The sequence below is a fragment of the Salvelinus namaycush genome, chromosome 31 (assembly GCF_016432855.1).
Source record: "Salvelinus namaycush isolate Seneca chromosome 31, SaNama_1.0, whole genome shotgun sequence".
Lineage (NCBI taxonomy): Eukaryota > Metazoa > Chordata > Actinopteri > Salmoniformes > Salmonidae > Salvelinus > Salvelinus namaycush.
This window is the reverse complement of record NC_052337.1, coordinates 30424132-30441723: the sequence shown is the minus strand read 5'-3', so window position 1 is coordinate 30441723 and position 17592 is coordinate 30424132.

The window sequence follows — 17592 nt, the reverse complement described above, 5'->3', positions numbered from 1 at the left end:
TCAGAGCTACCAGGCGGAGACTTCTCCAGGGAGTCGTTTAGCCACTGCAACACCCAAAAAACCTCCCAGATGCGGGTCAGACTGATCTCAAGGGCCAGGGGCTCCACTGACATTCCCAGTCAGTCTGTAGAATGAGACTTGGCTGTCAGGCTCAAACACATGCAGAGGACTCACATGAAGGCAGTAGGGAAAAACAGGGATTACAGCATTGGTCACAAGTACTGTTGGTATGTAGAGTGCAGGAACTGGGTCAGGACAGAGCCTACGGGTGCTAATCAAAGCATGTGAGCGGAGTTGAGCAGTTGGAAATCCCGCTCATCGCTCACAGGAAGAAAAAATCTCCAGCTCTAAATTCACTCCATTCATTAAAATCACAATTGAACCAACACCCATCTATTTTTGTGACTACCTAGACCTACCAATTGGTTTTGAAGTATTGAAACCGAAGCATATAGACTTGAATGAAAACTATTTGAATAAACATGAAAAGGTGAATGTAAGAAGCGAACATAATTTAAAATAGGCTACACGTCATATTAAACTGCATATCAACACTCTAAATAGGTCAGGAGCCAGACAGCGAGCCTAAGAAGGAACGTAAATGAATTATTTAGGCTATATTATTTATATTGTTTCAAAACTATAGCCTACAAAGATATACATTGTGAAGCATTTGCAAGTGCGAGACAATAGGCTGCTAGGGACATAAAGCGATCGTGCTCACCATTTTAAACAACATTTTGTTGTATTAAATCATTAGTCTATAAATTGAGCATATAGGCTGTGATTCACTTAGAATTAAATACATTAAATGAAAAATGACGTATTAGTGCCTTTGAATTCATTTTTTTAATTCATTTTTTGAAACACAAATTTGTAAAAAAAATAATAATAATTCTATAGGTAGGCCTAAAGGTGTTATGTAAAATAACCCAATCATAACAGAACGCTCCTTGAATGTGGGAATATACCAGGCCTATTGGGCCAAAATCAATTATGGTCTATTGTATAGATAATAGAACGAAGATGAACTAAATGTTTTAAGAGACCAGATATTTTGTTTATAAACACTTTGCTTCAATGACACAGTTATCTACCCAGCTCGTTCTTTTCTTTTAGCATGTGCATGTAGTAACATCGTGCTTTTGGGATACGTGTCTTTTCAGATACCACAATGATTCTTTAGTTGTGTACACTATATCACCGCACTACCTCTCTTGGTCCTCATCTTTGTAAGTCACCTAGATTTAGCACCTGTGTGTTTTATCAGTTTCTATATGAAAATATTTAGCGAACTCCATGACAGTAGCTAAAGCAAGTGGCTCTAGCAACACACAAGTAGACTACAAATGCATGCTGGGGCGGGCATGCCCTGAGCTCGTAAAGTGAGCGCTACTGGAGCAAAATTGGAGTGGGCGAGAAGGCTGATGCTCCAGCCTTTGGGAATTTCGCTCCACACTCCAGTCAAATTGGGCACTCTCCTTGCTCCAGCTCCGCTCACATACTCTGGTGCTGATATTATGACAGCCATTATTATTATTATTTTGAAATGATTTATTTGTCATTTAGCAGACACTTATCCAGAGCAACTAGGGTCTAAGTGCCTTGACAGATTTTTCACATAGCCAGCTAGGGGATTCAAACTAGCGACCTTTTGGTTCCTGGCCCAACGTGCTTAACTGCTAGGCTACCTGCCTCCCCCATCAACCAACAACTGCCATGTCTCCACGCAAGGCTCCTTTACCAGCAATCAGTGCTATATAAAACTAAAACTAATGTGAACGCTTTCTTTTATTCACATTGCCATTGGAAAACCAAGGCGTAAGCAAACTGCACACAGAGTAATGCACAGAGTAAGACACATTTCCACAAATGAGCCAGGCAGTAAGAGATATATGACCTTAGGTCATCAATGTTTACTCTGATTGGCTCATGTCAGCAATGTACAGTCAAAGCTATTTACTGAACAGTATAGTTAAAAGTGCTCTCCAACCAACACTATCCGATGATTGTCCAACACAAAGATTGAAACCTCTGACCATGGCTTGACCAAGAGGGTTTATTTCATTTTTTTTTCAATTGCTAACATGCATTGGTCAAAACTGAAGTCACATTGTCAAAACTCTTCACACAGTCAGCGAAACAGAAGTGTATGTGGACCAAACTGTGAATCATTTGTCATTGTTTTCACACAAAATGCATTCAATGACCACATTCTCTGAAATCCATGAACTCTTTTTTCATTCATACTCCACCAACTGCAAAACTATATATTTGCAGCACGTTTTCAAATGCTAACACACCGTTTCCAAAACTGTTAAAAACACATTCAAAACAGAATGATGGCAAATGTCGTGCATTTCTGCAGTAACCAGATTGAAACATATAGAAAATCTCAGAAGAATATTTAATCATTCTAAACACAGCTGATTGCAATTTCAGCTGAAAGCCTACCCACGTGTCCTGTTTTTAGTCTCGTTACCAAACAGACAAAAGAGAATGGCTTCGGAATGATCCATGGAAACATGGATCAAGGAAGACAGGTTGGTGGGGAAAGAAGAGTGGCAGGGAGATGGAGAATACGTTTAGGACAAAGGAGAGGAAGACCAAGAGCGGTAGTCTGACGAGATAAGGGCCACAATTATTGACCATGTTGTAAACCATGGTCTCTCTGAGAGAGGCTGGTTTAAGGGTGCAACCAAATCTGCAGCATTCAACAGTTGCATCAATAGTATGAATTTTCCGGCAAAACAACAGGTGAGATGTGAATCCTTCAATGATAATTGAACTACATATTACAGTACAGTATGTTCACAATTTTACATGTACTGACATTTTGAAATATATTGATTGTTTTGTGTTTTTCAGTAGGATCCAAAGGTTGCCTCCCACAGGAGGGAGAGGTGGAATATTATCAGATGCGCCGGAAATTGCCATTGTTGACATGGTAATTGGCAACAATGCATTAAAACTGCGAGAAATTCGGGACAGAGTGCTGGCAGACTATCACTTTTGGGAATGTGAATACGGTCAGCACAATGACAATTGCCAGAGTCCTAGAGAAACCAGGCAAACTGCACATACATTCATCTTTGTGGATGGAGCTGGATTCAACCTGGCAAAAACAATCCCTAGGGGAAGAAATGTGATTGGACAGAGAGCAACCGTGGATGTCCCAGGCCAGAAAGGAGCTAACATCACAATGTGTGCAGCACTGTCCAATGATGGTTTGCTGTTACACAAACCACTCATTGGCCCCTACAATATAGAGAGGCTCATTTATTTTCTGGATGACCTGCATAATCGACTTGTGCCAGCAGAGGAGAGAGGGGCAAGAAACTCCCCTACCTTCGTTGTTGTGTGGGATAATGTGGCATTCCACCACTCGGCTGCAGTCACAGACTGGTTTGTTGCACATTCCAGGATGTCAGTACTATTCCTGCCTCCATACTCCCCCTTCCTAAACCCCATAGACAAGTTTTTCTCTGCGTGGAGGTGGAAGGTTTATGACCACCATCCACATGACCAGATGTCCTTACTGGATGCCATGAATGCGGGGGTGTGGAGACACTTCTCCTGAAGACTGCCAGGGTTGGATTAGACATTCCAGAAGATAATTTCCAAGCTGCATCGCCAGAAAAGACATAAGATGTGATGTTGATGAGAACTTGTGGCCAAATGCAGGAGAGAGGGAGAACTAGAACCTTCACAGTACTGTACAGTATGAGTGATTATACTATACATGTTGTTGATATTTTTTTTGTAATTATTATTGCAGCCCTGTAATTTCAGGAATTTGTTTTTTGTTTCAACTTTTTATTTTTCCACAAGTAAATGACTATATGCAAGGATATAGAAAAAAATAAAAGCTATTGAAGCAAATTGCTGCATTTCTGATTCATTCTTGTTACATATACTTTAGTACAGTTAAAGTGAAAAGGTGCTATTCTTATTCTATAATGAAATACTGATTTATGTGAAAAATCATTCAAACTTAAAAGAGAAAAGTTAATGTATGTAATACTCCCTGTTAGTGTTTTTGAGGACAGTGTGTTATGAGTGACAACTTATGCTTTCTGAGGGAGAATTGTTGCCAGTGTTATGGTCAAACAAGCTTATTTTGAGACATGTATAAATTGTTTTGGTGGTTTGAGTTTTGGAGGTGAGATTAACTGTTTGGCCAAGATGCATGTTGGTAATGCAGACTGTGTGAAGAGTTTTGAAAAAGTGGCTTCAGTATTGATCAATGCTTGTTAGCAATTGAAAAAAACTAATGCCAAGAAGGCCAATAGATTCCCTTTCATCCTGTGTCATTATGCTCCTTTTGTATGCATCTCCTCTCCCTCGAGTATTCCTGGCGACATTGTGTCGCACATTAAGAGCACAGCAGCAGTTAGGTCTGCTTTGTTTTGATTCTCGATGATCAGAGAGAACCATGTTCTCAAGGAGACAGGAGAGATGTGTTGAATGGAATTACAGCACATTCGCCTCCGTCATTCTTCACTAATTCATGCTTGCTCTCTTAATGTACTGACATGTCATGGGGAGAGGTACATTGTGTTTACATGGCCTTGTATAAACTCAGCAAAAAAAGAAACGTCCCTTTTTCAGGATGCTGTCTTTCAAAGATAATTCATAAAAATCCAAATAACTTCACAGATCCTCATTGTATAGGGTTTACACACTGTTTCCCATGCTTGTTCAATGAACCATAAACAATTAATGAATATGCACCTGTGGAACGGTCATTAAGACACTAACAGCTTACAGAAGTAGGCAATTAAGGTCACAGTTATGAAAACTTAGACACTAAAGAGGCCTTTCTACTGACTGTGAAAAACACCAAAAGAAAGATGCCCAGGGTCCCTCATCTGCGTGAACGTGTCTTAGGCATGCTGCAAGGAGGCATGAGGACTGCAGATATGGCCAGGGCAATAAATTGCAATGTCAGTACTGTGAGACGCCTAAGACAGCGCTACAGGGAGACAGGATGGACAGCTGATCGTCCTCGCAGTGGCAGACCACGTGTAACAACACCTGCGCAGGATCAGTACAGCCGAACATCACACCTGCGGGACAGGTACAGGATGGCAGGGGTGATGGTCGGATTTGCGTTTATTGTCGAAGGAATGAGCGTTACACCGAGCCCTGTATTCTGGAGTGGGATCGACTTGGAGGTGTAGGGTCCGTCATTGTCTGGGGCGGTGTGTCACAGCATCATCGGACTGAGCTTGTTGTCATTGCAGGCAATCTCAACGCTGTGTGTTACAGGGAAGACATCCTCCTCCCTCATGTGGTACACTTCCTGCAGGATCATCCTGACATGACCCTCCAGCATGACAATGCCACCTGTCACGATCGTCTTGATAAGAGAGAGAGGACCAAGGCGCAGCGCGTGAAAAATACATCTTCTTTTAATGAAGGAAAAAACAAAACACTTACAAAATGAACAAAACAAACGATCGTGAAACTAAACCGAACTAAGTGCACACATGCAACATAGAACATAGACAATTACCCACAAACACCTAAAGCCTATGGCTGCCTTAAATATGGCTCCCAATCAGAGACAACAATAAACAGCTGTCTCTGATTGAGAACCAAATCAGGCAACCATAGACTTTTCTAAACACCTACACTGAACACAACCCCATACATACTAAAAACCCCTTAAACAATACACACACCCTAAACTAGACAAAACACACAAAGACAACCCACCCCAACTCACGCCCTGACCAACTAAATAAATAAAAGAAAAAGGAACAATAGGTCAGGAACGTGACATAACCTCCCCTTAAGGTGCGAACTCCGGGCGCACCAGCATAAAGTCTAGGGGAGGGTCTGGGTGGGCGTCTGTCCACGGTGGCGGCTCTGGCGCTGGTCGTGGTCCCCACCCCACCATAGTCACTACCCGCTTTCGTAGCCTCCTCCAAATGGCCACCCTCCAAATTAACCCCACTGGATTAAGGGGCAGCACCGGACTAAGGGGCAGCACCGGACTAAGGGGCAGCACCGGACTAAGGGGCAGCTCCGGACTGAGGGACCTGGCTGCTCATGGCTGGCTGACGGATCTGGCTGCTCATGGCTGGCTGACGGATCTGGCTGCTCATGGCTGGCTGACGGATCTGGCTGCTCATGGCTGGCTGACAGATCTGGCTGCTCATGGCTGGCTGACGGATCTGGCTGCTCATGGCTGGCTGACGGATCTGGCTGCTCATGGCTGGTCCTGTCTGGCGGAAGGCTCTGGCTGATCCTGTCTGGCGGAAGGCTCTGGCTGAATCTGTCTGGCAGAAGGCTCTGGCTGAATCTGTCTGGCGGAAGGCTCTGGCTGATCCTGTCTGGCAGAAGGCTTTGGCTGCTCCTGTCTGGCGGAAGGCTCTAGCGGCTCCTGTCTGGCGGACGGCTCTGAAGGCTCATGGCAGACGGGCGGCTTTGCAGGCTCAGTACAGACGGGCTGCTTTGAAGGCTCAGTACAGACGGGCAGTTCATGCGGCGCTTGGCAGACAGACAGGTCAGACGGCGTTGGGCAGACGGGCAGTTCAGGCGCCGTTGGGCAGACGGGCAGTTCAGGCGCCGCTGGGCAGACAGCAGACTCTGGCCGGCTGAGGCGCACTGTAGGCCTAGTGCGTGGTGCCGGAACTGGAGGTACCGGGCTAATGACACGCACCATCAGGCTAGTGCGGGGAACAACAACAGGGCACACTGGACTCTCAAGGCGTACTATAGGCCTGGTGCGTGGTACCGACACTGGTGGTACCGGGCTGAGGGCACGCACATCAGGGCGACTACGGGGAGAAGGAACAGCATACTGGACCCTGGAGACGCACATTAGGCCTAGTGCGTGGTGCCGGAACTGGTGGTACCGGGCTGGGGACACGCATCTCAGGGCTAGTGCGGGGAGGAGGAACAGGGCATACTGGACCCTGGAGACGCACATTAGGCCTAGTGCGTGGTGCCGGAACTGGTGGTACCGGGCTGGGGACACGCATCTCAGGGCTAGTGCGGGGAGGAGGAACAGGGCATACTGGACCCTGGAGACGCACATTAGGCCTAGTGCGTGGTGCCGGAACTGGTGGTACCGGGCTGGGGACACGCATCTCAGGGCTAGTGCGGGGAGGAGGAACAGGGCATACTGGACCCTGGAGACGCACATTAGGCCTAGTGCGTGGTGCCGGAACTGGTGGTACCGGGCTGGGGACACGCATCTCAGGGCTAGTGCGGGGAGGAGAAACAAGACGTACTGGACTCTGGAGACGCACAAAAGGCTTGGTGCGTGGTGCCGGAACTGGAGGACTGGTACGAGGGGCTGCCACAGGAGAGTTAGTACGTGGGGCTGCTACAGGAGGTGCAGGACTAGGGAGGCGTACAGGAGGCCTGGTTCATGGGACTGTCATTCCCAGACGGTTAGCACGCACCTCAGGACGAGCATGGAGAGCTGACTCAGGTAACATCACTTCCCGCACACGCTCTGTCGGGTGGATTTTGTGCCTCACGCACCAACACAGCAGCTCCCTCATTTCACTCTCCTCCAACCTCCCCAATAAATCCTTAACAGTCTCTGTATCATTCCCATTGCTCACCTCCAATATCAGCCCGACTGGCTCAGGTTCCTTCTTAGGGTCCTCACGGGTAGCACGGGAAGTTGACGCAGATCTCCTATCTGGACTCGCCACACTCCCCATGAGCCCCTCCCCAAGAAATTTTGGGCGTTTCCTCGAGGGCTTCCTACCGCGCCTTCGTGCTCCTTTCTCCAGCTCCATAATCCTGTAACCCTCCTCGCACTGCTCCAGCGAATCCCAGGCAGGCTCCGGCACTTTCTCTGGATCGCACGCCCACCTGTCTATCTCTTCCCAGGTTGTTCTCCACTCCTCCTTTTCCCGGGTCCATTCCTCCACTAAGCGCTGTTCCATCCTTTCACGCTGCTTGGTCCTGGTTTGGTGGGTAATTCTGTCACGATCGTCTTGATAAGAGAGAGAGGACCAAGGCGCAGCGCGTGAAAAATACATCTTCTTTTAATGAAGGAAAAAACAAAACACTTACAAAATGAACAAAACAAACGATCGTGAAACTAAACCGAACTAAGTGCACACATGCAACATAGAACATAGACAATTACCCACAAACACCTAAAGCCTATGGCTGCCTTAAATATGGCTCCCAATCAGAGACAACAATAAACAGCTGTCTCTGATTGAGAACCACATCAGGCAACCATAGACTTTCCTAAACACCTACACTGAACACAACCCCATACATACTAAAAACCCCTTAAACAATACACACACCCTAAACTAGACAAAACACACAAAGACAACCCACCCCAACTCACGCCCTGACCAACTAAATAAATAAAAGAAAAAGGAACAATAGGTCAGGAACGTGACACCACCAGCCATACTGCTTGTTCTGTGCGTGATTTCCTGCAAAGCAGGAATGTCAGGGTTCTGCCATGGCCAGCGAAGAGCCCGGATCTCAATCCCATTGAGCATGTCTGGGACCTGTTGGATCGGAGGGTGAGGGCTAGGGCCATTCCCCCAAGAAATGTCCAGGAACTTGCAGGAGCCTTGGTGGAAGAGTGGGGTAACATCTCACAGCAAGAACTGGAAAATCTGGTGCAGTACTTAATGCAGCTGGTGGCCACACCAGATACTGACTGTTACTTTTGATTTTGACCCCCCTTTGTTCAGGGACACATTATTCCATTTCTGATAGTCACATGTCTGTGGAACCTGTTCAGTTTGTCTCAGTTGTTGAATCTTGTTATGTTGATACAAATATTTACACGTTAAGTTTGCTGAAAATAAATGCAGTTGACAATGAGATGACGTTTATTTTTTTGCTGAGTTTAGTAGGTGACCTTATAAGTGCATGAGAAACACACAGGCCTTGAGGAGAGAGAATCAGGGCCGTACACAACAGAAGACTCAGCCATTGTTAAAGGCCCAAAGCAGCCATTTTTAAAATATCAAATCATTTCTGGGTAAGAATTAAGTACCTTACTACATTGGCTTGCGAAAGTATTCACCCCCTTGGCATTTCTTCTATTTTGTTGCTTTACAACCTGGATTTAAAATTGATTTTATTGGGGGGTTGTATCATTTGATTTACACAACATGCCTACCACTTCGAAGATGCAAAATATTTTTTATTGTGAAGCAAACAAAAAATAAGACAAAAAAACTGAAAACTTGAGCGTGCTTAACTATTCACCCCACCGAAGCAAATACTTTGTAGAGCCACCTTTTGCAGCAATTACAGCTGCAAGTATCTTGGGGTATATCTCTATAAGCTTGGCACATCTAGCCACTGGGATGTTTGCCCATTCTTCAAGGCAAAACTGCTCCAGCTCCTTCAAGTTGGATGGGTTCCGCTGGTGTACAGCAATCTTTAAGTCACACCACAGTTTCTCAATTGGATTGAGGTCTGGGCTTTGACTAGGCCATTCCAAGACATTTAAATGTTTCCCCTTAAACCATTCAAGTGTTGCTTTAGCAGTATGCTTAGGGTCATTGTCCTACTGGAAGGTGAACCTCTGTCCCAGTCTCAAATCTCTGGAAGACTAAAACAGGTTTCCCTCAATAATTTCCCTGTGTTTAGCACCATCCGTCATTCATTCAATTCTGACCAGTTTCCCAGTCCTTGCCGTTGAAAAACATCACAACAGCATGATGCTGCCACCACCATGCTTCACTGTGGGGATGGTGTTCTCGGGGTGATGAGGTGTTGGGTTTGCACCAGACATAACGTTTTCCTTCTTTTTTTCCCCTTCCTTTCCTCAATTTTAGTCTCATCTGACCAGAGTACCTTCTCCCATATGTTTGGGGAGTCTCCCACATGCCTTTTGGTGAACACCAAATGTGTTTGCTTATTTGAATCTTTAAGCAATTACTTTTTTCTGGACACTCTTCCATAAAGCCCAGCTCTGTGGAGGGTAGGCTTAAAGTGGTCCTATGGACAGATACTCCAATCTCCGCTGTGGAGCTTTGCAGCTCCTTCAGCGTGATCTTTGGTCTCTTTCTTGCCTCTCTGATTAATGCCCTCCTTGCCTGGTCATTGTGTTTTGGTGGGCGGCCCACTCTTGGCAGGTTTGTTGTGGTGTCATATTCTTTCCATTTTTTAATAATGGATTTATTGGTGCTCCGTGGGATGTTCAAAGTTTCGGATATTTTTTTATAACCCAACCCTGATCTGTACTTCTCCACAACTTTGTCCCTGACCTGTTTGGAGAGCTCCTTGGTCTTCATGGTGTCACTTGCTTGGTGGTGCCCCTTGCTTAGTGGTGTTGCGGACTCTGGGGATTTTTTTTCATTTCACTTCACCAATTTGGACTATTTTGTGTATGTCCACTACATGAAATCCAAATAAAAATATATTTAAATTACAGGTTCTAATGCAACAAAAACAGGAAAAATGCCAAGGGGGATGAATACTTTTGCAAGGCACTGTATAATAGTTTTCCATTAAAACGCTCATTTAATATACTATTGTATTCACTGTAGTGTTTTTGTGGACTTTGCTGTATTATTCACTGTGTCCGCAAAAACAATACAGTAAATACTGTAGTGTAGTAGTTAGTTAACTATAGTTTAAATACTATAGTAAAATAACTGTACTATACACAATTTATATGTAGTAATTCATGTAGTGTTTTTGCAGACTGCAATATACAGGTATATAATCTAGTGTTTTTGTTTAATTACCTTTGACATAGAAGTGGCTTTCTCCTTGAGCAAACAAACTGCAGAGAGGTTTGGAACTCTTTGTTATTGGTATATTAACCAATTTACAGTCTTGTGATGCCACCAGGCAAACCGAAACTCCTGCCCATGCAAACAAGCTGATTAGAAGGTTAGCAGGCTCTGTTGGCAAGTGTCTTCACTGACATTTTCAACCTCTCCCTGACCCAGTCTGTATTACCTACACGTTTCAAACAGACCACAATAGTCCCTGTGCCCAAGAACGCAAAGGTAACCTGTCTAAATGACTATCGCCCCGTAGCACGCACAGTTGTAGACATGAAATGCTTTGAAAGGCTGGTCATGGCTCACATCAACACCTTCATCTCAGACACAATGGACCCACAGCTGACGCAATCTCTAACGGAATCTCTATTGCACTCCACACTGCCCTCTCCCACCTGGACAAGAGGAACATCTATGTGAGAATGCTGTTCATTGATTACAGCTCAGCGTTTAACACCATAGTGCCCTCAAAGCTCATCACTAAGCTAAGGACCCTGGGACTAAACACCACCCTCGGCAACTGGATCCTGGACTTCCTGACGGGCCGCCCCAGGTGTTGATGTTAGGCAAGAACACATCAACCATGTTGACCCTCAACACGGGGGCTCCTCAAGGGTTCGTTCTTAGACCCCTCCTGTACTCCCTGTTCACCGACGACTGCATGGCCGTGCACATCTCCAACACCATCATTAAGTTTGCTGACGACACATCGGTGGTAGGCCTGTTCACCGACAACAATGAGACAGCCTATATGGAGGAGGTCAGAGACCTGGCAGTGTGGTGCCAGGACAACAACCTCTCCCTCAATGTCAGCAAGACAAAGGAACTGATCGTGGACTACAAAAAACAGAGGGCCGAACACGCCCCATTCACATCGGTAGCCTTTAGTGGAACGGGTTGAGGCTTCAAATTCCTCGTGTCCACATGACTAAGGATCATGGGTCCACACACATCAACACAGTCGTGAAGAGGGCACGACAACGCCTCTTCCTCCTCAGGAGGCTGAAAATATTTGGCACGGGCCCTCAGATCCTAAAAAGTTATACAGCTGCACCATTGAGAGCATCTTGACTGGCTACATCACAGCTTGGTATGGCAACTGCTTGGCTTCTGATCGTAAGGCACTACAGAGGGTAGTGCGTACGGCCCAGTACATCACTGGAGTTGAGCTCCCTGACATCCAGAACTTCTATACCAGGCTGTGTCAGAGGAAGGCCTTAAACTCCAACCACGCAAGTCATAGACTGTTCCCTCTGCAACCGCACGGCAGGCGTTACAGATGCACTGCTAAATAGTTAGTTCAATAGTTAACCAAATAGCTACCTGCATTCACCCTTTTTGACCTTACTTTTTTGACTCATCACATATGCTGCTGCTACTGTGTATTATCTAACCTGTTGTCTCGTCACTTTATTCCTAGTTATATGTACTTATCTACTTCAATTACCTCGTACCCCTGCACATCGACTCGGTAGTGGTTACCCATGTATATGCCAAGTTATCGTTTATTGTGTATTTATTATTACTTCTATCATTACGCGTTTTACTTTTCTATAATTTCTCTATTCTTTCTCTCTGCATTTTTGGGAAGGGCCAGTAAGTAAGCACTTCACTGTTAGTCTACACCTGTTGTTTACGAAGCATGTGACGAATAACATTTGAACTCCATCTTAGATCATGTGCTACTCTGCGTTGGTGACCACTGTGGGGAACAATAAAGAGGTAGGCTGGCTGACTGCATATGAATAAACAGTTGTTAAAGACAGGGTTGGGTATTTCCTAGAAGTAATCTGTAAATAAAGGTGATTCTGAACTCTGTGGTAGGCTTACATTCTCCAGTATGTTGCTGGACTCTGCTGCTGTGGTCCAACCCAAATCTGTTAAGGCATGTAAAGCACAAAACGCACTCTCCACTTTTGAAATATTTTTTATTTAGCAAATACGGTAACACCTCACTCCCTACAGACACAAGCAAAAACTCATCACAGAAATGTTGCAGCAGCCTACACCTAAACATTTTCGATCTGGCATGCTGTATGGGATGAAAACGAGAGGATTTTCCGTTCTGATCAACTGTAGGCTACTGATTACCCACATGATAAAATACTACAGTTTACTATAGAATTCTGTAGTAAACTGATGTATACTGTAGAATACTACTACACACTGCAGTATCCCTCGATCATGTACAGTACTTACTGAAGAATGTTGTAGTATACTATAGTAAATACTACAGTATTCTCCACAAAATTGTACTGTAATGTCTCTAAAACACTACACTTTAACTATAGTAAATACTACAGTATTTAATTTGCATATACCCTACCCATTCTCCAATTTGTGCCACCTATAAGTGAGAAACCTACATGCCAAGAATTTATCATATATTGTGTTCCATACATAGAAAAGAGCAGACCCCAGTCCTACCTACCTACAGATTATGGAACATTTGCTCTCCAGTTGGTTTCCTCAAGGAGAAAGACTCCACTTTTATGTAAAAGATAATAAAACAATAACACTATAGTAAATATTACAATGTGTCTAAAAAAAAACACTACAATAAATACTATAATAATGTCCCCAAAAACACTACAGTAAACACTTCAGTATACTACAATCCGCAAAAAGACTACAGTGAATACACAGTAATTATACCATGGTGTACTATAGTATTTTGTCATGTGGGTATAACCGCAGCTGCATATGCTAGAACCAATGTGCCCTGTCCCCTCTGGCCAGGGTAAACGAACTGGTACCGTTTTGTATTTATAGCCCATTTATTTGTGTTAGGAGATAATATTTTGTTGATTTTATGCAATTCATCATTAGAACTGACTGAGCAGTTGCTGATGCTACATGTCAATGTGAATAATTTCTCACATTTCTCCCCTTTCAGGGGTATAACATTACAATTATATAGCTAATAGGATATCTGTTACCTTATCAACTGAGGTGAATGAACCTACAGCAGCCAATGTGATAATGGCTGGGGTCATATTGGCTTGTTTTTGCTGTTCTCCAAATAGCACTTTAAAGTTTTTAATTGTATACAAATGCAGTAAATGAGTTTCACCCTCCAAACTCTGGTTCCATTATAGCCCATACAAAACCTACTTCCACTGATTAATCACTGTCATACCCGACAGGGTCTGGATTTATACCTGGTTAGGTTACCAGATCAGGAAAAACTATGGGCTCCAGGGGAAAAAAATTGCCCCACCAATCTGGGACCTGTGGTGCCACCTCTGTCCTCAATACTAAACATACACCCCTTCAGCCACAAAGTGTTCATTCCCTTTTTTCCATCATTCATCAATGTGGAAAACCTAATTGGAGTTTTATATTTCACCATGGGCATTTATATTGCGGTCTCAAAATTGTCAAATGTACAATGTTCCAATCATGTGAAGAATTACTGGACATACTGTATTTTCTCTATATTCAAATAAAGACATATGTAATATAAAATATTACACCATAACAATTAGAGTCAGTGAAAATAGTACAGAAATATTGAAAGTATAGTTTTGCGAGGTTTGGATTCACTTGATGATGATCTGGACCTGACTATAACTTATGCATTAATATAACTACAAAAATAATTAATGAAGGTCACAGGAAGCCCAATTCTTATCTTTTTCCCACTAATTGGTATTTTGACAATTCTCAGATATTTTCACATCCAATATTTTTCAGAGCTGATTTGATTGGTCAAAAGACCAATTATTGAAAAGAATTGGGCTGCCTGTGTAAACGGCGCAAAATGAAAGATCATCATGAGATGATCTGAGTACCCTCTTTATGTTGCAAAAAAGACATTTCCTGTGTTTTATATATATTTCCACACTGTGGTTGGAATAATAGTGTGAAATTGTGAATATTATGATAATGTACTTTCAGTGTAAGAGCTGTTTGAAAAGACCACCTGAAACTTTGGCCTGTTTTGGTGGGATGGAGTTTTGGCCTGCCTCCTGACAACACCAGGTGGTTAATTAATAGACCAATAAGAAAGAGTTCCAAACACAGAAGGTTAGTGGCACAGGCTCATGGTAATGAACAGGCTCATGGTAATGAACAGGCTCATGGTAATGACTGGAGCGGATTTGGTGGAATGGTATCAAATACATCAAACATGGTTTCCAGGTGTTTGATGCCATTCCATTTGCTCTGTTCAGGCCATGAGCCGTTCTCCCCTCAGCAGCCTCCACTGGTTCCAAACATCTCTGCCAATAACAGCTAGTTTCAGTTTTCCCCTCCCCACTTAGACCACTCACAGACAGTCCTAGCAAAATTCATGTTTGAGAAATTGCTCTTTGCTAAGAAGCAATTTGTTTCTTCTTGAGCATTTTAATTGAAAACAGTCACAGTAAGGTGCTTCATTGTTACCCAGAAGTGATTTGATATTGCGATAAAAATGGCTGCATTGGGCCTTTAACTTTCTAAACGTAATAAAAAATCAATTACAGGTTTATGAGTAGTGTGAACTCTTATCTATTATTGATTTAACTGCAGCGTTCATAATTTCTAAATCCCAAAATCTACAGCTCAGAGAAGTGCGCTAATGAAAGAGTTCATAAAGTCAAGACATCCAAATTCCTATTCCTTAGATTCTAGTGAGACAGACATGCACACACAAACAACTCCAGCACCACCTCAGACATGTTTACCCCAGCCCTCCCACTGGAATCGCCCATATCCGCACTACCTATAGGCCACACATACAGTATATGACGGTCATTCACCACACACTCATTCATAAGCGCAGGGATACACGCATGCACACACATGCACATTTTCTAACCTTCCATGTCAGTTGTTTCTAGCTGTGAATGGTGAACGTCTATGCTTTGATGTGCGTTATGCATTGCATCTCTTTCTCTTTCATGCTTTTATGCTGAAATATGACACTAAGATGAAGAGTGGCAGTGAGCCTGTTTCAGCAAACCTGCTTAAAACAAAGCCTTGAGCTAATAATGCTCAATAAATGATAGAATATGCTTATAATGAGAAACAACCCAATGGGCATAGATGTCAGTTCAACGTCTAGTTTTGATTTACATTTGGTTGAGTTGTCAACTAACGTGAAATCAAGAAAAAAAATCACCATGTCATTGGATTTAGCTTAAAAGTTGGGTGAAAAAAAGAGACAATTTCCTTACGTTGATGTAATAAAAAATAAAAAAGTTTTACATTGCCTGCATTCCAAACATGTAAAAGACACACCATCTCCCCTCTGCCCTCAAGTTAAGCGGACTCTTCGGATGACGTATGATGACGTATGATGAGTTGACACTTGCAGGGGAAGAACGAATTCATTAACGATGTTTTATGCAAAGATCCCATTACAATATCATCATTTGTCAATTCCTTTTATGAAAACCTTTACAGCTCTCAATTTCAGGAAGATGGTTGTGAAAGTTACATTTGCCACATTCAGAATTCTGTCCCGGTAATTGAGGATGATTTCCACTCAGTTTGCGATTCACCTGTGTCAATTGGAGAAATTAGAGAGGCTCTGAATTCAATGAAAAAAGGGAAATCACCTGGCCCTGATGGCCTGTCAGTTGAATTCTATAGACAGTTTTGGGAGTTGCTAGAAGACCCGATTTTCAATATGTTTCAAGATTGCATTAAAAATGGGGAAATAGTCTCCACTATGAAACAGGGCCTTATTTCATTAATTCCGAAGCCTGATAAAGACTCTTCTCTCATTGACAATTGGAGACCAATTACTTTATTAAATGTTGATTACAAATTGATTGCTCTGGTTTATGCCAAAAGATTAAAGAAAGGAATAGATACCATTATAAATGAGACTCAAACAGGATTTATGAAGGGCCGTCACATAAGTTATATTCCCTATGAGGAATTTTTGCTTGTATTTTGAGTAAACGCCGTTGTTTTGCTCAACACCTGTGTCCTGCGCTTGACTCCGCTACCTCTCTGCACACAATCCCTGACAGTCTCTTAAACTTTTTGGATTTGGTGAACATTTTATTAAAGTAATTCGCATGTTTTACAAAGATATAAATAGTTCTGTGCTACTAAACCTTAATACTTCCAAAATATTTAGTATCAACAGAAGTGTATGACAGGGATGCCCAATTTCGCCATTTTTATTCATTTTGGTTGTGGAACTTCTATCTCTAGATATTCTGAATGATGCAAATTTGTATGGCTTAACCATTTTTAACAAAGAAATCAAAATTTCCTAACTACTCTTTTCTTAAGAGACAAAGACCAGGTCGCACATGCCCTTAATGCTATAACTGCATTTTCTATTGCATCGGGATTAATGCTGAATGTTTCTAAATGTGAAATCTTATGTTTATTTGACTCTGATGATAAAGAAATTGAAAATATTCCTGTAAAGGACTGTGTTAAATATTTAGGAATACATCTGTCAAAAAACCACTTAGTCAGACAACATTTGCATTTCTCTCCTAAAATTAAGAGAACTAAAAATATATTTAATAATTGGCTACAAAGAGATCTTTCTATACTTGGGAGAGTACTTCTGTCCAAGGCAGAGGGACTGTCTCGTTTTGTGTACCCCTCATTATCGTTATGTGTAAATCCAGCTACTTGTAAAGAGATCAATAAGACCTTTCTTGACTTCATCTGGAAAAATAAGTCTCACAAACTAAAAAAATATGTCCTTTCTAACAAAAGAGCTGAAGGTGGTCTAGAAGTGTTGGATTTTGTTGACATAAATAACACTTTCAAGATACACTGTTTGAAAAAATGTTTGCTCGATACTGATTCAATATGGTATTTCATTCCAAATAATGTGTTTAATAAATTGGGAGGTTTTCAATTTTTACTGAAATGTAATTATATTCCTGAA